A 26,817-nucleotide genomic window follows, 5' to 3' on the forward strand; every position below is an offset into this window, starting at 1 on the left:
TAAATGCCAATTAAGCATGAGCAACATATAAAGGGTTACGTATGTGGAATTAAGCCCAGTTCGTGATTTTATTTGCCTATAAGGCTCGGGCAGTATACAGATATGGAGATTACAAGAGCATGTTTTTTCATATTGAGCGTCGTCTGAGCTTTGAATGTTGAAAAATAAAGAAGGTTGCTCATTTTATAAACAGCTATTTTATTTGACATTTAGGTTAGTTTGAGAAAAACAAATTTTTAAGCCACAAAGTCATCTTAATCACCGGTCGGCGGCAAGGCAATTAATTTCCATGCACAGGCGCTTTATAGCAGTATTATCACCTTAATAAACGATAAGTATTATGCCCAGCAGAAGTGTTTAGCAAACAGCTGGTTTTTGCCATGCTTAAATTCAGTTATAGACCAATATTACATAGGTCACAAAGAAAAACAGTTTTTGCTTCGCGAAACGTCTGGGATTACAGCAGCAAGGTCAATTTTAATAAAATTAGCATTAATTGGTATCGGGAAAACTGATAGCAGCACGCAAAACATGTTCACCGCGCATTCGGGTTACTTTAATGCCATTTGTATGTAGCGCTTACAAACAGTTTTGTGCGGTCATTTTGAAATATTTTTTGCGAATGATCTGGTTCGTGAACTGTCTCGTAGATTGAGAGCTAGCAACCACGGTGATCGAGACCCGTACCGGAAACATACCAGTCCCACCATCACCGTGCTCGACAGCGCAAAAAGCTGTACGAAAATGGCTCCATATCGGACGATTTCAGTTTGGCGCGAATGAAAATAGCATGCCATAATATATGATATGCAGCATTGTGTCATACAACTTCTCTTCTCATAGCCTCTGCGGCAGACCACCCACTTGTTGGCCAGGCTCAAATATCTCGTGCTTTTATTAGTACATGCATGACTCTTTCTCAAAATAAACGTAAGAGAATGCCATGTGTACTGTGAAATGTGCTGAAAAAGAACAATGACCGTGAATCAGCAAATGTTGAATGCAAATGCATTTTTATTTTTATTCTTTCCATGGTCAAAGGAATAGCATGTTCCAAAAACGAAAATTATTTTGCCTGTATGGCAAACACTTCATGTTTTGAGATTGCATAGACTAGTCACAGTAAGTACCAGAACATTTTTTTTTAATTATTTTTTCAAAGCAAAGCTAAATATATAGACGACCATACCAATAGGTATGGTATTACGACGTTTTTACTTTCACAAAATGAGTTATTTGACCTATGCTGTGTCACTTCAGCCTGTCCGTCTGTAACGACGATAACTCAAAAACCACTGAACCGATTTTAACTAATTTGGCATCAAAACTGTGGCACGACGCAGGCCATTAGCTTTTGGTGGGGTGGCAGAGGAGTCAATTGTAATAAACTCAGGTTTCAAATCAGCCAGAATAATTTGCAACAATATTTAATATCGCAACAAGTTTTATTAACAGTCGTCGTTTTCGAGATACATGGCGTGGCGTATATTCGACCGCGCCAAATTTTTTATTTATTTAGTCTTTCGACATTGTCAAAACATATTTAATTGTTCACGGGTCGCAAACATTTTCCGGATGGTCATATCGAATATTGACACTCGTACGCAGGCACCCGACTGCGATTCAGTTTTGGCAAAATGTTTAATCTGCTGTATTTTCTAAGATAATGTCGATTTGCGCATAACTTATTTAGATTTGCCGTATTTATGCTCAGTTTATTTGACAGCCGCAGGAACCAAGTTGTCGCTTGTTTTAAAGCCAAAATGTTTACGCTTGAAGTCATTTGATATCATTTGTATTCTTGCAGCTTTGTGCTCAGTTTAAAATTGTCTTTTTGCTATCAACAGCTTTAAGAATTAGCCTCGATTTTTGTAGCCTTGCTTCTGAATTGTGTTCTGAAAGTCGAAGCAGAGCAGTCAACAAGTTAGCCTGATGTTTGAACTTGAAACGGGGACAGCGTTCTGACTGCAGTCAGCCTGATTTGATAAGAATACCAGTTGTTTTCAGCTGCTTATTGTTGTTCTTTCCCATTGCCTCTCTGACTTGCACAGTCCCCAGAATAATTATCGGATTGTTAATAAGTAATAGAAATAAGCCATAAATCAAATAATCTATATATATATATATATATATATATATATATATATATATATATATATATATATATATATATATATATATATATATATATATATATATATATATATATATATAGATTATTTTGATTTATAGCTTATTTTACTTATTACATATTGGCAAAAACTAGTCCATTGTGAAGATTATTCTAAGGGTTTGAACAAGTCAGAGGCGCAAACTAATAATCGTAGAACTTAATAAAAACTAACTTAGAAATAACTTTGAAAGTGGTATAATGTGCTTATCAATCAAACTTTCTTCTCTGACTGCAGTCAAGGGTAATAAAGGACCTTTATTGTCCCGTTTCCGTTCAAATTAATTTATCAGAGAAGCTACAAGCTCTTTGCTTTGACTGTATAAATGCTTCGGCATATTTTCAAGACACAATTTCAAGAAATGCAATACAAAAAATCGAAAATTTAATTCTTAAAAGAACTGTTTGTGCTTAAAAGTACAATTTTTTAAAAAAGACTATGAAAATAGGCAGAAAAATGATAATTACTAACAAAGATTCAACAACATGATATACGAAATAATGACTGATATTAGGATAATTGTCAAATAATAAACGACAACTTTGCTGAAGACGGCACAACGTGACCAACTTAGCAATAATAAAATTCGGTTTAAACTAATTTTTGCAGCTTTAATCTAAATAAAATATATGTTACAATCATTTGCTCTATAAAGTAAAATGAAGAGCTGCTCGGTATCTTAGATTATACAACAAATTTAAACATTTTTGCCAAAATTTCATTTAGTCGGGTTTATAGACTTTAGTGTCAATGTTCGATATGATTCATCGGAAAATGTTTTGCGATTACGTGGACAAAAAAATATTCTGATAACTTTACATAATCCTAAGATATTATTAAATATGTTTTGATAGATTCAGAGATATTAATAAATAAATAAAAAAAAATTGGCGCCGGGAGGCACGTATAGCCGCCCATACTAAAATATGTTAATATCTCGAAAACTGCGACTTTGACTGATTTTGATGTTATTACAAATATTGTTGCAAATATTATTCCTAATCTTAATTTGAAAACCGCGTTTTGCTAGCTACTGTAATTTTGGAGTTACGATTTTTTAAAATTTTTAACCCTTTCCCATACCCCCTTACCAACCCCCCACCCCCACCAAAAACTAATGGCCAGATTCTCGGGTGCCACAGTATTTTTGTGCCAAATTTGGTTAAAATCGGTTCAGTGGTTTTTGAGTTATCGTGTTACAGACGGACAGAGAGACAGATACCATGAAAATATTTTGTATTTAGGTCATTTATGATCCAAATAACTCATTTTGAGTGAAATTAAAAAAACTTTTTTTTGTCGATCCTAATAGCCTACCATACCTATTGGTATGGTCGTCTAAAAATATATTTTAGCCTTTTTGAAAAAATAATTAAAAAATATAAAAATTGTTCTGAAATCAAAACTGTATTAGGTACTTACTTTAGCTGGTCTGTACTTGGCTTTCCTATAAATATATCTCAAAACCATACAGGGTGTTTAAAATTATATGCCAAACGGTCTAAAATATAAAATAGTTTTTCGTTTTTTTTAATGGAACAGCCTGTATATTATTCCTTTGTAGGATGAAGAATTAAAAAATAAAAAAAAATTTGCATTTAAAGTATTTCAACATTTTTAACGGTTTCGCAGATAGGTACTCACGGTTTTATATTTCACATGGCATTTTCTACAGTAAATTTTTATCAAAGCCACCTAATGATTTTTGTCTTATATTTTACGTTGAAAGAGTCATAAATATGTAATAAAAACACGAATATTTGAATTTTCCAACTAATAAAAATTGGGGTGGACCACCCTTATCGCTTAGGGGTATAAAAAATTAGGGTTGTATGTATTTTTTAATGCCATATCATATATTATGGCATTATAACTATATTTTTTCATTCCGCGCCAAATGAACCCAGTCCCAAGTCGATACGACTATCCGTTTCTAAGATATTAGGTTTTTTTCGTTTTTTGGCTCATTCTCCCCTTTGTGTGCAGGCGCACTTACACAGTGATGAGTTGTTCTGGTGTTTTCCCATTTTCCCCACAGAATCTGTATTCACCGTGGTTTCTTAGCTTCAATCTACTGAGACAGTGCACAGTGGTTCCCAGATAGGTCATTACTTAGAAATATTAATTTCAAAATGTTTGCATGAAACTGTTGCTAATACTTTTCTTATATTCCCCTGTAAACGATACATAATAAATAACAAAATAAAGTAAGCCTAGTGTAGCGCTTTTTTTTATTAGAAATGTCACATTTTTGCTACTGGTATCAAGCTGACCTAAACAGTTTTCCGATACCGCCAATTAATTACTTATTTTATTAAAATTGATAAAAGCTGTTGCCTTTTCTGTAATGGACATTCGAAAAGAAGGTAAAAAGAACTGTTTTTTTCTTTTTTGCACTTAATTAAACCTAAGTAATATTAGTTTATGGCAATTTATTTGAAGGCAACAAAAATTGTATTTTTACATTTTTGCTTGTCACTCTTTAAGACTTCTAACTACTTTCCCTTTCAAATCCTCTTAAACGGCATGATAATACTTATTGCTTAAAGTATATTGCATATAAATTAATTGCCATTGGCTGCCGCGAATTGCCGCCGTATCTTATACCGGGTGATTAAAGATTGACTTTTTGTCTTAAAATAAAAGTAACTTATTTTTTCCTCTTCGTGTGTCAATTTATTTCGTGGACACACTGTATCAATTGACAATAAAATTGTATTTATAAAATGAAACAACTATCTCTTTTATTTTTTCAACATTTAAAATAAATTTGACCTCTTCAATATGAAAAAACATGTACATATGTGCAAACATAATCTGTATACCTTTCCGAATAGTTAGAACTTAAAATGCAAATCACACGAACTGGGCCCAATTTTTTTAATACATATTACATTAAGTTTTTTATATACATTTATTTAGCATTTGTTATCAATTTCTATTAAAAAAGGTGCAGTCAAGCTATATCTAGATATCTAACAGTTATGACCGCGCAGCTAATTAAGGGGAACCACTGTGTTGTTAAAACTAACTTGTTAAAAAAACCGTGACAATCCGAATACTGTTCTTAATTAAATCAATGAAAATCTTTGATTTTTCTCGGTCGTAAGTTCTGAGAATTTTTTTCGAGCGTCTTAGACCTTTGGAAGATCATTTCAGGTTACAGATGGAGTCGTCCAGTTCTGTTTAAAGATGGATTCTAGTTGAGAAGCAGGACGGTTCAGGATGGTCCAGTTAGTGGAGTGTTCGCTCTTTTTCTAGCTAGATCGTTTGCTTTTCATTACCTTCTATCCCTTGGTAGGCTGACACCTAGAGTAGGAGGACTTTATTTTCTTTGCCTAATTTGTTTAGCTTCTCTAGGCATTCTTTGACCAACTTTGAATTGATGTTTACAGAGTTGATCGCTCTTAAGGCTGCTTTACTATCGGATAAGACAACTATTTCTTGTTTTCGATAGTTCCTATCTAAGATAAGTTGTACACATCTTTTAATAGCGTACACTGATATTTTTTTTGAATCAAGAGTATATTCTTATCTTAAGACCATAAGCTTTTCATATATTATGTCGATGTTCTGCTATTTTGGAACAAGTAACTATTGGCAACAAACAGCCCACATTAAAATTGAAAATGACAATTCCAATCCAGTCAATATACAGAGAGGAGTAAGACAGGGATGTGTGCTGTCTCCTTCGTTATTTAATGTTTATTCTGAGGCGATTTTTCGGGAAGCTTTCTCTTCAACAGATTGCGGTATTAAAGTCAACGGCGAAGTCATTAACAACATTAGATTTGCCGATGACACAGTTCTTATTGCCGATTCTGATACTGGTCTCCAGAGTTTAGTGGAACGACTTGAAGGCTCCTGTAAGAAATACGGGATGAAGATCAATTCTCTTAAAACTAAAGTCATGATATTTGGAAAGAACCAAAATGTACCAATTCCTATTAAAATAGAGGGCAATACCTTAGAACAGGTCTACAAGTTCAAATATTTGGGGTCCTGGATAGTTAACACCTTGAACAACGACGTGGAAATAAAAATCAGAATAGAACAAGCGAGAAATGAACGTCTTCCAGAACCCCAGATTGGACCTAGAGTTGAGAACTAGGCTCGTTAAGTGTTATGTTTGGTCAATCCTATTATACGGAGCAGAAACATGGACACTGAAAGTTCAAGAGATGAATCGCCTCGAATCGTTCGAAACATGGATATATCAAAGAATGCTTAAAATTCCATGGACAGCCCATATCACAAATACCGAAGTCTACAACAGAATAGGCAGAGAGAGAGAATTGCTCAATATAATAAAAATAAGAAAAACATCATACTTAGGGCATATATTGAGAAATGAAAATACCACGTCTTACAATTGATAGTTAAGGGTAAGATTGAAGGAAAGAGAGGTCTCGGCAGGAAGAAACTATCTTGGTTGAGAAACATCAGAAACTGGACTCACCTAACTTTTGAAGAACTTATAAGGAAAGCCGAGAATCGTGAAGATTTTGCCAATGTGATCGCCAACCTCCACGAAAGAGACGGCACGTAAAGAAGAAGAAGAATTAATTTCTCTAACAGGTCATAGTTAGGAGGTTATAGAGTTAGATTCCCATACTCTTTCCTCATCATGTCTAAAGGAAGATGAAGGGCTCTTTGGTTTGGAGTATTTAGTTTTCGGCGTAAATACTCATATTCCTGTTTCTACTTTGGTTTTGGAAGCATCGGAATACCACGTTATGGTATGGTCTTTTAACTGCTGAGCAAACATTAATCTCTCTTTCAATTCTTTTTGTTGCTCAACGCTACAGTGAGGTGTTTCTCAAAGCTGTACATTCTTGGTATGTCATCCACTGGGATTTGGAGGAGTGAAATTTCCCTTTTTAGGGTGCTCCAGCCTCCTGACAATTCACCCTGTACATACTTTTCAAAAATTTACCAATTGTCATCAAACAAGTTTGGAGAAATCTGGACGGTCAAAGTTTTTATGGCCAGCTTTTCTGATAAATAAAAAAAGTATCGTTCTCATCAATATATCTTCTCCAGTTCACTAGTTAACATATGAAACACAAACGGCGAGATATTATCGCTTCATTTCCTTTAAACGAATCGAACCGAATCCCAGAGAAAGAGGAGTGATTTTAAGGGAGAAAATGACCGTTTGACTTTTCCCTTTTTATCTTTTACCGCCACGGTTCGGCCACCGGAACTCGGCCGGGCCCGAAGCCATCGACAAAAGCAACACAGAAAATAATCATTAATAACCGAGAGCGGCAACGGCCGCTCTCGTAATTTGCCCACGGCTTTCCTCTCAGAGAAACACGTATACATAGATGTGGCCCTAACATATAAATGGACAGTCGCTTATATCGTAAACCAAAGTTAAAAAATAATATACAGGGTGGTCCGAACTGTATTCCGAAAACTTCGGCGGCATATTCTGCAGATAAAGATAAGTAAAAAAGTTCGTACAAATGTATGTCCTAAATCAGTAGTTCCCAAACTTATTTTTCTCGTGGACCACTTTCAAAATTTTACTGGTTTCGGTGGACCCCCTGCTGCTACATTTCTACCACATTCTTAAAGTCGCCAAAAAATAAAAATTGTGTCACTTCTGAGTTCTGTCCCTATATTCCGATATGTAAAATAAAAACGAAAAATGGTACATTTTATATCACTTTATTTATTAAAAGAATAGAATTACAAGAAAAATATTAAGGTAATATAGGTTCAGGTCATAATTTTAATTAATGGGAAGGATGTATCTGATGGAGTGTCAGCAAACGATCAATGTTTGGCTTTATTTTTTAGGAGCAATAACCGCAAATCCCCCGCTCTGTGATGTTTAATTTGCTCCTTTTTTGTTAAGAGGTTTGTAACGGCACTAAAACTCCTTTCGACAAGGTATGACGAGGGAAAAGCTATTAAAAATTTCCTTGCGATTTCCCACAGTCCAGGATATTTTTCGGGTATTTCTGCTTGCAGCCAAAATGTTGGGTAGCCTTTTCTAAATTTCACCTTCAGCTCCTCATTAGTGCTTAGCTCGAGCAGCTCCTCTTGTAATACAACATTGGCCACTTCCGTTTCATCAAATGGATTTATGATCCATGGTGGTATATCCATCGTCAGTATATCTTCAAACCTGGTTTTGAAGTCATCATGCAGAGCACTTAAATGTTGACTGTAGGTATGGATATCCTCATCAATACATTCTACCTGCGACAAGTTTGGAAATTGAGAGAATTCGCGCCGACTAATGTTTTGCTTCATAAATTTCAATTTCCCAAGAAAAGCCGAAATTATCCCCTTTGTTTTTATTAAATTCAGGCTGTCCCCTTGTAACTGCAAGTTAATATCATTAAATTTTTTAAACAAATCTGTCAAATACGCAATGTCTGCTTTGAATTTGATCAAGTTTTCTTTTAAATCTGGATCTCTACTTTCTAAGAACTCTAATATGGAATCGAAAACAGAGTAAAATCTCGTTAAGCATGCACCTTTCGACAACCAGCGTACTTCAGTATGTAAGAGCAGTCGTTGGAAGTCTTCATCATTTTCGTCGCACAATTGAGCAAATAAACGCGTATTCAATGCATTGCTTCTGATTTTGTTGACAGCTTTTATTACAAAATGAAGAGATTGGTTCAACCTGTCACTTAAATGTTTTGCCACAAGATGTTGTCGGTGGATTACGCAATGAATAGCTGTAAGTCCTGGTATAATTCTTTTGAGATGACTTATAAACCCACGATATCGCCCGACCATTGCAGGAGCTCCGTCTGTTGCCACTGAAATAATGTTTGTAAATGGGATCGATTTTTCCGTAAAAAAATTACTCAGGACATTAAATATTGATTCGCCTTTAGTGTCAGTCTCCAAAGTTCTGGCAAATAGCAATTCTTCGTGAATTTCTTCCTCAACAATAAATCGGACATATGCCAATAGTAATGCTTCATTACTGGGTAACGTTGACTCGTCCAGTTGTATAGAAAAATGAGTTTTTTGCAGATGATTGCACAAAAAGCTTTCGATATCAGAGCTCATTTCATCAATGCGTCTTTGTACAGTATTGTTACTTAATGGAATTCTTTTTAGTACGTCAAATGGAGATTTGTGCAAAACAGTTTTTAAAACCTCTTCAACAGCGGGTAAAATTAATTGTTCTCCGATAGTGTGCGGTTTTCCAGATTTTGCTATAAGTAATGAGATATTGTAAGATGCCCGCAAGCCATCATCGTTACTTTGAGATGTTGAAGCGAACATACTGTGCATGGTGGGTCTCTTTCCATATTTTTCTTTCAATGTTTGAAAATATTTTAAATCTTTACCTATTTTATCAGTATGACACCTTTTTAGATGATCTTCGAGCTTTGATGGTTTCATAGAGTCATTGCTCAAAACTTTGTTGCATAATAGGCACATGGGCAATTGTTTGTCTGCCTCTGATGGAACAAAACCATATTTCAAATAATCGATACTATATTGTCGACATTTTTTCTTTGCTGTAGCCATGTTTCGTGTCAGTTACCTTACCAAAAAAAAAATGTTTTAGTAACCAAGTTTTTTTTCTGAATATAGGTATCACACCGCAGCCTTTGTCAGCACGCGGAAATAGAATTACGGCTTGTAAAGGACCAACTAATAAACCGCTGAGACAAATACAGACGTTTTCACAAAACGGTATCAATTTTAAAGTACATAATTTACCACTAATTTTTAATAGTATAAATAAAAATTGGTGTACTCAGTATCGAATACTGATCATATTTGTGTAGGAAAAAATAAAAGTCGAAATCCCAAAATTGTCCATAAAAACGATAACTAACATTTTATTAAATCAATGAGTTCACGCGCTCCGTGTATTTGCGTATTTTTTGTCTGCGGCTTCATTGTTAAACGTGACAAACTGGCATCGAAGTCCAAGCCCCGCCCTTTTCCCGTCGCCCGCGCACCGCCTCGCTCTTTCCGAAAAGGAATAGTTTTGATAAAATAGTTACTTCAAAACCAATTTAAAATGATTATGAAATTACTGTTTTATAAAATTAGTAGTTATTTGCAAGAAAAATTACAAAATTAATTGCTCTGCAATATTGCTTATTCGGCCTTTTAGAGAGGCAGTGTTTCTCTCGTGAAAAAACAATTGAATAAAACGTGCTGTGTTTGTCTTCAAATCGAAAGAGGACAATTAAAATATCTGTAAGTTACTAAGTTACCTATCTATACAGGCCGTTGTGATCAACCGACTAGTACACGTAAACAAAATACTTAAGTACTATAACAAAAAAAAAGGTAGGTTACTTACTTTTCTCCGGCACTAGCAAACACAGATATAAATTTTCTCACAACTTTTTTTCCAAATTCCGCCTTTTTTCGAAATTCCGGAAACAAATGAATGCGTTTGCCTTTGGCATCAAGTATTTATAGTGGTGATCAAGTTCATGTCTGAACAAGCATTAAGCATTGTCGGGCGGATAGCGCTTTGCAAGTCTGTACACGAAATTGTACGTAATATCGAATACGCAAGTTTGGACAAGTAACAGTCGCTTGCCTTATTAAAATATTATCTGCTTAGATAGGTACTTAAAACAATGTAGGTAGGCCCTTATAAAAACTATGCTTACATTTTTGCTCTTTACTATCAAAAGCAGATAAATTTTCGTGGACCCCCATTAACATCTTATGGACCCCCATTTTTTGTTCACGCCTACGTAGACCCCCAGCAAGTCTCCCGTGGACTCCTGGGGGTCCACCTGGACCACTTTGGGAATCACTGTCCTAAATGCTTAGTTTCGGAGATACAGGGTGTAGTAGTTTATTTTTATTTCGATTTTTTCCAAATATTTTCTGGAGTAACTGAAAATTATTTTGATGGAAATTGTGTCTGGGAGTTTTTTAACATGAGAAATTTGATTTTGATTGCGCGAAAAGTTAACGTAAGCGGTTGAATATTCGACCAGTGAGCATTGGTGACACTGAGTTCACTGTGTGTTATACAGGGTGTTTCAAAAGACAAGTGCCATCTCTCGTGGAGAGATTCGTCACGTAAAAATAAGATTTATTTTTCATATCAACATAGGTCTGTTTCTGCTTTGTTTCGTAGCTACAGGGTGTCAAAGTCTTAATATTTTTTCGGTTTATTGTAATTTTCGTCCAAGTACTTTTAGCGTTTCGAATGAAATTTTTAGGATAAAAGTTACGATAAATTCTACATATCTTAATGTTAAAAAAGTGGAGATAAATTCACCAGGGACGTGCATATGGGTTAACACTGGAATATTTTTCAAAAAAATATATGCGCCACTAACTTTTTTCTTTTGATATTAAAATTGTGTAGGCCGTTTAATGCCAATTAAAATCTTTTGATATTTTGTCGAATTCGGCCTCCTTGATGAGATAAACGCTATTTTATTAATCACATTTAATAAAATTAAAATAAAAATAAAATTAATAAATCATAAATTTTACCTAATTTGTTATTGAATATTATTGCTATTAGTTATTATTACTATTAGTCCAACCTACATCAATTTCAAATAAAAAAAATAATGGTATTTAAGATAGTTACAAAAAACCTAATTTCAAAAAGTTTTAACATCCTGTAACTCTAAAACTATGCATTTCCATACCCATGTTTAGAAGAGCTTTTTTTATATTTTTTGATGAGAAATCAATGTATATTTATTTGAAAACTTTCGCAAATTAATGATATTAAAATTTTTTAAAGGTTGCTATTAGACTTGGATCAAGGCAAATTATAAAACTGCGTTTATCTCATCAAGGCCGAAATCAACAAAATATCAAGAGACAACTTTTAATCGGCATTAAACTGCTTACACTATTTCGCTAACAAGAGAAAAAAAGTCAGTGGCATACATGCGTTTTTTAAAAAAATATACCAGTGATAACCAATCCTGGTGAAAAGGTGCCCGGTGGCGTAGAGGTACAGGCTCTCATCAGCCGACTATTTTTATTAAAATAAAAATAGTTTGGGTACCTAGGTCGATTCGCCTTAAATGAGTACTTGGGATTCACAATCCTGAGGTAATAATGGGCGGTTGAAGCGTAGTGCTAGCCACATTACCTTCCTTGTATACCGAACGGCTCTAGCATGGCAAGCTGTACCTTGCTACTTCCAAGGCGTAAAACGCTATATACGGGAGCTATTATTATTAACTACGAATCAAAGCAGAATCGGACATATGTTGATATGAAAAATAAATCTTATTTTTACGTGAGGAATCTCGCCACGAGAGATGGCACATGTTTTTTGAAACACCCTGTATAGATAATAATTATGGTCTAGGCATTTTCTATGCAAATTTTGTGTGATAAAAATTAAAAATATAGAAACGAATGCATCTGTGACGTTTATTTCTTTTTATTTAGTGCACCAAATTTACGGCTCGGATGATATTTTCTAAAATCGTTAATATATCCTGTATATTTTCGATCATTTCTCATAGGATGCGAGTTTCTGAAAAAAAAATTGATTTACTTGATATGGGCATTCTGAGTAAAGAGCTAATAGATAATCAAAATGAACTCTTTTTTCTTACATTGGATGATGATTTTCCAAAAATGTTATTAAGAATATATGCTCCCTTCCTGCTAGTTTATATGTATATTTTTCAAATTTCATCAACCTAGAAGATAATTAGTACTGCCCTGTCAAGGATTAAAACTTTAGTGCACGGTTTTATAGAGGGACTAGGGGAAGCAGCAGGTGCCAACATCAGCGACATCGGGTACTTTGCAAAGAGCTGAAAGTGTTTTAACGCAAAGAAAGAATGAAACCAAGATTTGTTATACAATATGTTTCCCTGGGAGAACACTGACGGTTGGATTGAGAAATATTTATAGATCCTCTAGTTTTGCTTATTTCTCTAGGCTTACCCCCTTTTCCAGCGAGAAAACGGACCAAAATAAAGAACGGCCGCTGTCGCCGAGCTTTCCGCTTTTCCCGCAAAGCAAAATACATTTATTTCGATCGAGTTGATTTTAAGAATGGGCCGAATCGTTGCGGTTAGGTAAGTCGACGATTGTGCAGCCGGATAATGGGCGGGGAATTCGATTTAAATTTTAAACGGTCTCGTTTTATGGAACGTGCAAACAGGTTTTTGAAGTAAATAAAACGTCTGGAGCTTTATATTATTTAGAGTTTCTTTATCTATATTATTTTTTTAAAACTAATTGTATTATAATCCAAAAACTTAAACAGGGGAATAAAGATTTTTTTAATTCATCATTAAGCTAACAAGAGTCTTCTATACATTACGGTTGGGGGATTAGAACCTTTGGCGTTACAACAGCAAAATAAAACACTATTCACCAGAACATATTTATTGATGGTTCTTCTCATTGGAATTCCACTCCATAAAGAAATATTGAGAAGACCACTGTATGCAGCAAATTCATTTTTGTGTGGGTTATTGTTATTCTGCTATTTGATATCAACCAGATCTCGTTTTTATCTGAGAAAAATAAAAAAAAGTTACGAGGTGGGGGGCATTTTTGAGACGCACCCGATATAGAGAAATGTTTAGTAACTAAACTATTTTTTTGAATTGGATACGCAATTTTGGAAAATATGATACGCATGTTTTTAGTATTTTTGGTAACACTTTACTAATAAATCTATGCAGATGATTTATTAGTAAAGTGTTACCAAAAATACTAAAAACATGCGTATCATATTTTCCAAAATTGCGTATCCAATTCAAAAAAATAGTTTAGTTACTAAACATTTGGAGTGGAGATTTAGGTTTTATTATAATATATGTTACACATATATAAATATTGTGAGTATTGTGACCGTAAGAAATTGTGATTTTATAAAATATTTTTTTTTATAAAATACTCAGCTTTTTTATAAAAGTCCATCTTTTATCTTGAGTAAATTACGGATATTCTTTACACTGTTTTTTAAATTTTGGTATTTTAAGTTTAGAATTAAGCTTTTTAAAATCCCTTATACTATATAGGGTGAAAATACAGGTTCCAAAATACCATCATATCAACATATGAGGCGCGCCTAGATGCAAAACCAGATATTCCAATTTTCTGATTTTTGCTGTAAATGTATGGATATTTTTATTTTCATAAAAATGCATCGAATAGAAGCATTACCAACATTCAAAATAAGTTGTTTGGCATACCAAATCTTGGATAAATATTTCTCTGAAGTTCAAAGCAAGATATATACAATGATATAAAACACGCAAATGCAGATATATCCAGCAACGTACAAAATCAGATATTATCCATACGATATCCATGCGGAATATTATATAATAACCAAAATCAGTTATATCCTTGGTACGGTTACGCCGTTGCTGGCTAACTCTGTATTATTAGTTTTATTTTAAACAGTGTGGTGAGAAGACTTTGTCGTTCAATATTCAAAGTGTTTTTAGTATGTTTGTTTTATTATAATTAGGAATATGACTGCCCCGACAGAAAGAACCCCTTATTTAGCTCGAAAGAAAGTTAAAAATGAAAAAATATGGAAAAGAAGTGCTGCATTGGAGAAAAGGTAAACGTTTCTTTTCTCGCGTAAAGTTTTTAAGTTGAAAATAGCGTGTATTTTAGATATTCAGCTAAAAAACCACCGAGTTATCCCGTGTGCCAACATGATACAAAGAGCTTTAAATGCTTTCAGTTATCTAATCTTGACGTAACTCAATTTCATGCAAAATTTTACAAGTCTCGCATCAAGAATGATCAAGATGCATATATCATCAAACACTGCACCATAAGGGTTCCTAAGAGAAGACGTCCATCGAAAAATAAGCGAGATAGGTTGAGAAGCAAAATTCAAAATCAGATATTTTATGTTCTCAATTTCAAAATCAGATATATTCATTTTGTTTATCGAGTTAAAATCTCTAAACTTCAATATAATTCTACGATTTTCAAGAAAATATCAACAAAAATCATATTCTAACCCCTGATACAAACAATTCAGGGAAAAATTGAAAATTGTGAAAACGACAGATTTTTGCGGTTTTCTCAATTTCAGTTATGACGGATATATCTGATTTTGCATCTAGGCGCCTCATATTACAGAGTGGTTTTTGAAGTATATCCGTTTTTAAACTAAATTTACTGCTTATATAAAGCCCTCTTAAAATTCTAAATTCGATATTTTTTAATGTTTAACAGGATGTACTCTATGATAGTGTCTTCTTCAAAATTCAATTGACTGAAAACAATTGAATTCGTCAATCAATCCTAATTTATGTCATATACTAACATACCAAATCTCGTTGTTTTATTTGAAACAAATAAAAAAGTTATAGGAGTGAGCCACTTTTGAGACGCACCCGGTATTGTACTATAATAATCATATATGGTCTGTGGTAATAAACGTTTCAAATACATTAGCAGCAACCTAGAATTTGACTTATACTTAATAATTTATAATATTTAAATTTCAAAGCAATATTTAATTAATAAATTTCATCAACTTCAAATAAAATAATTTCTTATTGATTATGGATTAATGATGTAGATTAATGATATAGATATGGAATAGATTTAAATATTCGAGAGAGCTTAACAATCATCGAAAAGTAAAAATAGATCGACTCGACTTTTGGGTCAAGACGTTTCCTCAAAACGACTTATTTTTTCGATCTTTTTCAAGTGGCGAAAAAGGATCCAAATTCATATTTATGAACAACCCAAAAGGACTATGTAGAGGAAAGTAGAGGGCGTTCGAATCTCCTACGGAAATACGCGTTCCCAGGCAATTTTCCGAAGCGTTTCAGTTGACAGATTCGGGAAAATCACCGAGTACAGATCGTTGTGGAAATATGAACCGGTTTGAAATCGACTTGTGTGGGTTTTAGCGAACTTTTGTGTTATATTATAAATTTGAATTTTGAAATAAATAGGATATTTTTTGAAGTGAAACTTCTTAACGCGCGATTGGAGTAAAAATTTAAGGCCATGACACAACAAAGGACCTTGACCATGCCTTGACGCACAAGGTAGCGAGAAAAAGAAGTGGGAAGGATCGCTCAAACACCAAAAAACATTTTAATTTAAAACTAAAAAAAGCAGTATAATAAACTTGATACTGTACCTGGGGATACTGTACCAATATGCTCTGGTTGTGTGAAGTAAATTTTTATGCATATTTTCATCGATAGGTTTGTTGCTTCTCAATAACGGTCTACGTAAAGCATTTAACTCATTTTCTAGCTCAGAATTAGAATTATTAGATTTAAGCAATTCGCATTTTCATTGGAGGACATCGTCATATTTATTTCAAACCAATAATTAACGAGAATATTTGGATAATTTAACAAAATTACTGTATACCACTATAGATACGAATTGTTGGTTAGGTTCAAAACTTTCACTTAAATAAATTTAAGCGTAAACATTATTAGGCATTTGCATAAAAGTGTGTATTTTGGGTGGTATTCCACAAAATATGCAGGCTATGAAACAGGAAATGTACAGATTACAGAAATAAATTGAAAATAACATTTATATTAAAACAGCATTATATGTCGCTTTTTCAAACATATTCTTTAAATTCTCCAATTTAATAGCTGTTAGTAAGAAGCTTTACTTCAAATATGCGCACATAATGCCACACAATTTTTTTCGATAAAAGAATCGACAAAACAGATTTCCCGCTAATGATTCATATATCAAAGCTGTATAAGTTAACGAGAAAAAATACAGGCTGTCTCAATGTTTCATGGACATACAACAAAAACAATCATATTTCAAGAATGAAAACTCCCAGCGAAAATCCAGTTACTCCACTGAATTCTACGTGAAAATCTTTATGGAATCTGGATATGGATATGGAACTGAGATACGAAGCGTTTCGAAAAATGCAACATTTTCAAGTTCGCTTTGTATATCAGAAACTAAGAGGGCTAGGGAAAATCTGCGTGTAGCATCTTTAGTTTCATAAAAAAGTAGCATATTAATGTCAAAACCGCGTCTTTGTACCTCTGCTCATAGGCTAGAAATCAGCAACAGGAAACCAGGACATCCTGTACAGACTATAGTAGTTCTACAGTAGAGGGTTTCAAAATAAAAATAAAAAAAAATCTTATGGTGTTGAAAAGTTGAAAGTACATTTAAAAAAAAAAATTAGCGCCTAGTAGAACCCTTAATATTAATATTAAGGTTTGCCTCAATTTATTTATTGTTTTTCCATTTAAATAACACGGATTTTTTTTTATTTTAGAATTTTAATAATTTTGTAATGGTTTGTTTCCGCAACATCCTCGCGAGAAGATTTATAGGAAATTTTATACTCTACAAAAAACGTCTGAAGGTCAAAGTTCCTCAGATCAACCGTCTCAACGATATCAGTAATAAAAAATAACACCAATTGAAAATTTCAAATATTTTCCAATAAAACTACAATAAAATATCATACTCGATATTTATATAATTTTTCCTTTAAAATCACCTTAATTCTGTTAACCTATGACTGAAGGTAATCATTTTTTTTGTTAATTTAGTCAACACGTAACTCACCCCCAAAATTCAAAAATATATAAATAATATTTATACACGTACCTTACAAAATGCACAAATATATATGGTGTTATTTTTGATCGCTGATATCTTTGAGACGGTTGATCTGAGGAACTGTGCCTTCAGACGTTTTTAGTAAAGCGTGAAATTTCCTGTAAATCTTCGCACGAGGATGTTGCGGAACCAAACCATTCCGAAATTATTAAAATTCAAAAATAAAAATAAAAATTTTCGGTGTTGTTTAAATGGAAAAACAACAAATAAATTGAGGCAAACCTTAATATTAATATAAAGGGTTCTACCAGGCGCCAAAATTTTTGTTTTTAAATGTACTTCCAACTTTTCAACACCATAAGAATTTTTTATTTTATTTTGAAACACCCTATTCCACAGGGTCTTAAATAAGTGCAAATATTTTTAGACGTAGTATATTTCCACCCCAGAAACACGTGTATGAGGTTTTTTTCACGAAAAAGAAATGGAAAATTTGGAATTCTTTGAAAAAAATGTTGAAATTTTTTTAATTTTTTGTTACTAAATATAATATTTTTATAATACGACAGCATTAAGCGAAAAAAATAGTTTTTGAAATTTTAGAAGTATCTCAGTTATTTTGGACTTACTTGAAAAACGTTAAAGAGAAAATACATTTCTTTTGTCGATTTATAAGACTTTAAAATATTTGCACTTATTTAAGACTCATCTGGTATATCCAACAGGATATAGACAGTATTGGGACACCATGTATAAATTAAACATACGTCTTACATTTTGCAATTATTGTACAACAGTGTATGTGCAATTTGAAAATTTATTTCGCTGGTGTATTTCTTTCCGTCCCTTTTTTTCGATAAAAGAATCGACAAAACAGACTTCCCACTAATGATTCATATATCAAAGCTGTATAAGTTAACGAGAAAAAATACAGGCTGTCTCAATGTTTCATGGACATACAACAAAAACAATTATATTTCAAAAATGAAAACTCCCAGCGAAAATCCAGTTACTCCACTGAATTCTACGTGAAAATCTTTATGGAACCTGGATATGGATATGGAACTGAGATACGAAGCGTCTCGAAAAATGCAACATTTTCAAGTTCGCTTTGTATATCAGAAACTGAGAGGGCTAGGGAAAATCTGCGTGTAGCATCTTTAGTTTCATAAAAAAGTAGCATATTAATGTCAAAACCGCGTCTTTGTACCTCTGATCATAGGCTAGAAATCAGCAACAGGAAACCAGGACACCCTGTACAGACTATAGTAGTTCTACAGTAGAGGGTTTCAAAATAAAAATAAAAAAAAATCTTATGGTGTTGAAAAGTTGAAAGTACATTTAAAAAAAAAAATTAGCGCCTAGTAGAACCCTTAATATTAATATTAAGGTTTGCCTCAATTTATTTATTGTTTTTCCATTTAAATAACACGGATTTTTTTTTATTTTAGAATTTTAATAATTTTGTAATGGTTTGTTTCCGCAACATCCTCGCGAGAAGATTTATAGGAAATTTTATACTCTACAAAAAACGTCTGAAGGTCAAAGTTCCTCAGATCAACCGTCTCAACGATATCAGTAATAAAAAATAACACCAATTGAAAATTTCAAATATTTTCCAATAAAACTACAATAAAATATCATACTCGATATTTATATAATTTTTCCTTTAAAATCACCTTAATTCTGTTAACCTATGACTGAAGGTAATCATTTTTTTTGTTAATTTAGTCAACACGTAACTCACCCCCAAAATTCAAAAATATATAAATAATATTTATACACGTACCTTACAAAATGCACAAATATATATGGTGTTATTTTTGATCGCTGATATCTTTGAGACGGTTGATCTGAGGAACTGTGCCTTCAGACGTTTTTAGTAAAGCGTGAAATTTCCTGTAAATCTTCGCACGAGGATGTTGCGGAACCAAACCATTCCGAAATTATTAAAATTCAAAAATAAAAATAAAAATTTTCGGTGTTGTTTAAATGGAAAAACAACAATAAATTGAGGCAAACCTTAATATTAATATAAAGGGTTCTACCAGGCGCCAAAATTTTTGTTTTTAAATGTACTTCCAACTTTTCAACACCATAAGAATTTTTTATTTTATTTTGAAACACCCTATTCCACAGGGTCTTAAATAAGTGCAAATATTTTTAGACGTAGTATATTTCCACCCCAGAAACACGTGTATGAGGTTTTTTTCACGAAAAAGAAATGGAAAATTTGGAATTCTTTGAAAAAAATGTTGAAATTTTTTTAATTTTTTGTTACTAAATATAATATTTTTATAATACGACAGCATTAAGCGAAAAAAATTGTTTTTGAAATTTTAGAAGTATCTCAGTTATTTTGGACTTACTTGAAAAACGTTAAAGAGAAAATACATTTCTTTTGTAAATTTATAAGACTTTAAAATATTTGCACTTATTTAAGACTCATCCGGTATATCCAACGGGATATAGACAATATTAGGACATCATGTATAAGTTAAACATACGTCTTACATTTTGCAATTATTGTACAACAGTGTATGTGCAATTTGAAAATTTATTTCGCTGGTGTATTTCTTTCCGTCCCGTTTGTAAACACAGACCGGTGCCAAAACAGAATGAATTGGCCAATATTTTAACTCGTAAATACCGTGTCTACACCGACGTTTTTCAAAACAATGCATCAGTTGCAGAAATTGGATCGGTCCTAATAGTCTAAAACAAATACGCTTCCTTTCATCATCAATAAAATATGAGGCAGATAGAGAAGGGTATAAATCAGAGTAGAAATCGTATGTAGATTAAATAAAATTTGTAGGTATTAACAAAATCAATTATTTTATCAAAAATATATCTGCTTTTTTTGGGATAAGTTATCGTTTATAAATATAAAACAAACCTAAAAATAAAACGTTGAATAAAAATGATAGTTCATTGCCTACATAACCTTCGAATATATGATTCGCATTATTTCGATTTTTGTAGTCACATACGCTGTGTGTAGAGTAGATGAACAATTTAGGTATCTGCCTGTAGTTTAACATCTAAAATAAGTTTATTTTGAAATCTTGACATTACAACATCAATAAATGGCAAACTGTCTGTTCAACGACAAAATTCATGACATTGATAGATGTGTCGTTTTAATTTCAAAGTAGTTTATTTTATTTTACAAAGAAATAACTTGGTACAATTGGAACGCATATCTGGAAATTAATATATTTAAAATTTGAGTGACAAGTGATTACTTGAAAATATTGTGAAAAAAGTATAAAACTGAAAAAATCTAATCGAGTTATTTTATTTAAAAAAAACAAGAGTGTATTTTAAACAAAACACCACATACCAAAAAATATAAAAAGAACTATTTCTTACTTTCAAGCTTCAAGAAACTTCTTCCATTTATTATTATATTTATCAATATAACTTATGTACAAATAAAAAAATATTGCACAGGAATAAATAAAACAAAATATTTTATTAATAATAACACTGAATTTTATACCTTAAAAGTTGATTTTACTTTAATCTTAATTTTTTAAATCAGTACCTGTTGACACTATCTTTCTGCAGTACTAAAATCTATTATTTACCTATAGTGTGATGTCGATATTTTACAGCTACTCCAGTTTTTAGTACCATATACGGGATAGTATACAAACCTTTCTTATCTATACTAATTGTATAAAATCCTTAAGTGACTGACATACTGATTAATCACGATCCTGCTCAAACCACTCAACGTAAGAAGCTCAATTTTGACATACAGTTTGATTCTAGGGTGTAGAGGTTCGATAAGAAGGGATTTTTCGAAATTCCAGTTCCAAGAGGGTGAAAACGCCCCTCAAATATTACAGTATTTGTTATTTAAAAAACCGTTAGTCTTTCGGGAAAACGCTTCGACAAGCATAATTTATTTGTTTTTTTTACATATTTTAAATTTTTTAAAAAAATATACAGGGTGTTCAAAAAGTTGGGTAATTTCTTAACCACGATTCTGCTTAAACTGCTTGACGTAAAAAGCTTATTTTTGGCAAACGGATTTTTCGAGAGTCAAATTCTAACGAGATGGAACTACCCCTCAAATATTACCAAGTTATATAATAATATCGCCATATTGTTTTTTCTTATGCTGACATAAATGTGAGAAAATTTTATCCAGTTTGTATGATAATGGAAATTCTTGCTTTGCTTTATCATCACCATTAGAAATGATTAATTCGACGCGAACGAAGTCGCTGGTACACGCTAGTTGGTGTATAAAACTCTCTGTCTGGGCACGGAATAGTAACTATAAACTGTGCTCTGGCTCTACATTTCATTTTCCCTCGATTTTTCCTCCACATAACTTCTAAAAACACACAATTAATAAACATGAACCAAAATGCAAAAGCAATTCGCAAGTAGGTATTTGACATAATTTGTCACAAATTATAACCTATAATTTGGCAAGAGTTTAACAAGCCTCAAAAATCTTAAGTCGGGTTCATACGCATCTGAGTCCATTCATCGTTCATCGTTACGTCACTCAATTCGTCAATAATATATAATAAATAATTTTTCTCATGGTCTGTCAAAATTTTACATGAGAAAAAAAAACAGAGTATAGCAAATTTTATGGGAAGTTTTAGCAGTCTGTGTTCTAAGACTGAGCTTTATATTTACTGTTAATATACTGTGTTTTTCTCCAATATCATTAAACTATTAAAACCCCTTTTCGATTTTTGTGTAATCATTATTGTCCTTGTCTTTTATACAATTACTATAATCAATCCTCTGTTGTTGAAAAGCCTCAAAACCTTACCATTTGTTCAACTTCTATGGATTTTCTTCCCCTAACCCTCCTTTCTCAATTATTTACCGCGACCTGAGTTATTTTGAACTAATAAAATTTCGGAAATCACCGTGTTTGGCAAGGCGAACCACCAAAAAGCCAATCTGGGACAATGGTCGGACCTTTTGTAAGACGGACGGCTAATTTAATGCTTTCTTATTGCGCGTGGAGTTCCTTTGTCCGCGTTCTACGTTTTACCGAATCTCGGTTTTATTTGCTAGAAAATTTCGTACTTTATTTGTCGAATATATTCGGAAAAAGTCCTCCATCAGAACGACAAGTTTATTCTCCGTTGGACATGTATATACACGGCGTAAGTCTTTCTCGAGTTTAATCTAACGGCGGAATTCTAAAGAATATTATACAAAGTATTTGAAAAGGGTAACTTAAAATTCAGCCCCAAAGGACTAGAGATTTGGGTTTTATTGTGATAGGTCGAATTGCGGGTATTATGACCGGAAGAAATGGTTATTTTATAAAATATTTTTTCATAAAATGTTTAGATTTCTTATAAAAATACTTTTATATATAGTAAATAAAAATATGCCAGTTGAAGTTTTAGTTATGTAATCGAGGGCGCGATTTTTAAATTCATTGTTGTCAACCATGGACATATTCGGAACAACCATGGACACACTAACTGGAATTTAAATTTCCCGCTGGGGACTCAGGTGGTAGCTTTGCTGTAAAATAACTTGGGGTAATTAGATAAGATTTATTATCTGTTGAGTAATTTATTGAATTATATGTGTATTTTTTGGATTCAGATAAAGCAGTAGTCAAATTTACTAGATACATTATGCACAAGAATCATGTTTTTCGTCTAACACAATATTTTCTCGCTCAAATTAAACTTTATTTGAATTAGATTATACAACTTACTAATTATTAAAAACACGTAAATCGTTTGTTTATGTTTATCAATTTTAATAGGGTAGTTTAACGAAATAGGACCTAATTACTTTTAAAACAAGTGTTGTTTAGTACTATTGTCTTTTTTGTGTAGACCTGACAGAAAAGTTTTTTATTTGACTCAAATTTATTTTATACCGTTTGTGTTTCAACACAATGTTTAATTAAAGTAAAACATTATTTTGTTCAAAACAATCAAAAAATTTGTAGACGAGCGTTTGTGAAATTATTTAACTTAAATAAGTTTTAAAGTACGCTAGCAATCTAAAAAACATAACATAACGTATGCGTCCGAAAAAATAATAATTTGTTATATTAACAAATTAATGTTTGGATTAGACAAGGTTCTTAGCAAAATAAAAACACTAAATCACCACAATACACTAAAACACTTTTACTTTTACACTGGACGCGCGTTTCTTAAGGTTCTTAGCTACTCCAGATAGTGCTACGGAATAATGGAGACTCTTTATTTTTACGCTTAACAAAAAATATAATTAAAATAGATCCTAACTTCTTTCAGACCTTTCGTCAATATTTTAGGAATTGCGTCATTTATTTCTATCTTACCATTGCAGCGTTCGCATCGTCTTAAACGTTTAATTAATATTGCGAAGAAATTCTCGATTGTTTTACCAAAGTCTTTATATTACAATATATAGAAACAACCAGTCTATATTAAAAAGTATATAGACTTGGATTTTACCGTGTCAAATGTGTAATTAGGTAATAATGGAAGAAAAGCAAGATTACTGAATGAGTGGGACCTCGAAGAAATCGTGAAAGATTTTGTAGGTAAGTAATTTCCAATTTTATTCAGATAATTATTATAATATTAAGACTAATGCAACATAAAACGATAAATGCAAAATTCATGAATTCTATCTTTTAGTAAATTTAAAGGCAGGTTTATATAACAATCATAAAAACATTTATAATAGATAATTCTGTATAATAATATATGTATAATAGTAAATTATTTCCAGGTGGAAAATTATTTCCTTCCCTGATCATGGAATGAATTTATTCAAATAGAATATGCAAGTCATGGCAACTTTTCTAAAGAAAACGCAATAAAGAAACTACTAAACGAGTTGACAGATGATATTTTTTCAGGTAATATTGTCTATAAAGTAATATAAGTATCCGAGATTTAATAATTTTATATTTAAGTTTTTAGGCGCTAGAGATAACATTGTTATGCAATTACTGGCCTATATTTTGCCAACAATAAGTATCCGAAAGGAAAAACCAGCAGGACGGTCGATGCTCTCTCGCTTGAAGTTGCTGAAGAATAGCCATAAACTCTGAATCTACATAAGAGCTTTCTCTAAATACGCATGTGTACTTATCTACCTTAGCAAATTCCCTTTTTTGGTTTAGTAAAAAACTTGTCTAATGTAGGTGGTAAATTAGTTCCCTGATACAAAAATATTATATAGACCAGCACGTTTATTTTGTATTTGATAAAATAAAAGTATTTACTACAACATGCGAATTTTCTAAATTAGTACTTCTTCCTATGTACCTTAGTGAATTACCTCCTCATTTTTTGATAAAACGTTTGTTTATACCACACAACTATATTTTTCATCTGTTTTCAACTACTAAATTTTATTTTCTATGGTACATAATATTTTATTTGAAAAAACCAACGACTTCATTTCGAACACAAAAATGTTTGTTAATTCTTAATAATTAATATTTTATAAATTACTTAATAGGGTTATTTATATTAGAGAGAGAAATTTTAGTCAAAATATTTAGATAAGGTAAATTAGGTTTTGTCTGTCCTATAGTGCTTAAGTATTTTATCTAATCTACACAAGTTTTTTTTCTGTGTATGTCTTGCCGTATTATACTTGCCACCTTTATTTATTTATTTCCTCACATTGTCATTCGTTTTGACATTTTAGTTTTGTATTACGAGTATTTAGTTTAAATGAATTATGTTGTTATACTTTAAGCTTAAAAAAAATACTAGCAGACCTTGCAGTCGAAGATCGTTCTTTTTAGAACTTCTTTTAGTGTGAAGTATACAGGATAGCCGCAAAAAACTCATCGTAACTTTATTGGAATATTTTGAACGGGAAAGCGGTAGTAATGACCCTTTATGTCCTCTAAGTGCTGTTAAGGAGGTGAGTTTTGTTGATGTAAATAATCTATGTTTATATATTTATAATTCATTTATTTTTGTTTCATAAAATATTTTGATTAAAAGAACATATAAAAAAGTGGACAACGCTGCGACGGTCAAGCTTAATCACGTGAAAAGTTTATTTGGTATGATCTGTACTTTGAAATTACAGTGAGAGACACATCTATCACTCTCAAGAATTTTGTCGTTCGACAAACCTATTTAACGTTAACATTACAATATGGTTGTAAATAAAAATAAGGAAAATACTTTTGAAACGGGTAGTGGTCTATTCAGGTCAATAATTAAGGACTCATTTTTTAGATGAACCACAATATTTCGTCATTTATTTAGCTTCTTCAGGAGGACATTGCTAAAATTGTAAATTGACAAATAAATGGTACAATATTCCAACAAGTTGAGTTAATGAAAACTGTCAATTTTACACATAACAGGAAAAACTCATAATATTACAAAATTAATTATAAATTTCCAATTAAACAACACATCATTTTCTGGTTTAAAATCATTTAATACCCCCTGTCCTCCTGAAGAAGCTAGAAATAAATGGCGAAATATTGAGGTTCATCTGAAAAATGAGTTCTTAATTATTGCCCTGAATAGACCGCTACTCGTTTCAAAAGGATTTTCCTTATTTATATCATTACGGTCGAGACTAGATTTACATGTTGTAAATAAAAATATATACTATTTTATTTATTATATTATACCGGGTGCGTCTCAAAAGTGGCTAACCCCTATAACTTTTTTATTTTTTCAGTTAAAGAAAAACGAGATTTTGTATGTTAGTATATGACATAAATTAGGATTGATTGACGTATTCAATTATTGTTTTCGGTCACTTCCTGTTTCACCGGAAATGACTACAACTTTTGATCTTTAAATGGCACCCTCGGTATTTTTTTTTACTTTATTCGATAGAAAATCGAACACTCTGAAGAGAATGACATATCATATGTCAACTTTTGACATTTTCGCATATGGCTTATTTGAAATTATAACTTGCAGTTCGTAACGAAAATTTGACTCGAAATACCAAGTGGTGTGGTATCAAATTATTCGTAAAAAAATGCTTTTCCAAATATGATAATGAGCCACTCTTCTTCCATTTGAAAAAATTGAGATATGATTAAAAATACGATTTGAGCATTTTCTAACTGGCCAGGACAAGACACTTAAGACATTAGACGACCAAATCTATTTTTCCAAGGCTCCTTGATTAAAAATTAGTGTTTTTACCA

This window comes from Sitophilus oryzae, unplaced genomic scaffold, assembly GCF_002938485.1.
Source record: "Sitophilus oryzae breed Bouriz unplaced genomic scaffold, Soryzae_2.0 scaffold_801_pilon_pilon, whole genome shotgun sequence".
Taxonomy (NCBI): Eukaryota; Metazoa; Arthropoda; class Insecta; order Coleoptera; family Curculionidae; genus Sitophilus; species Sitophilus oryzae.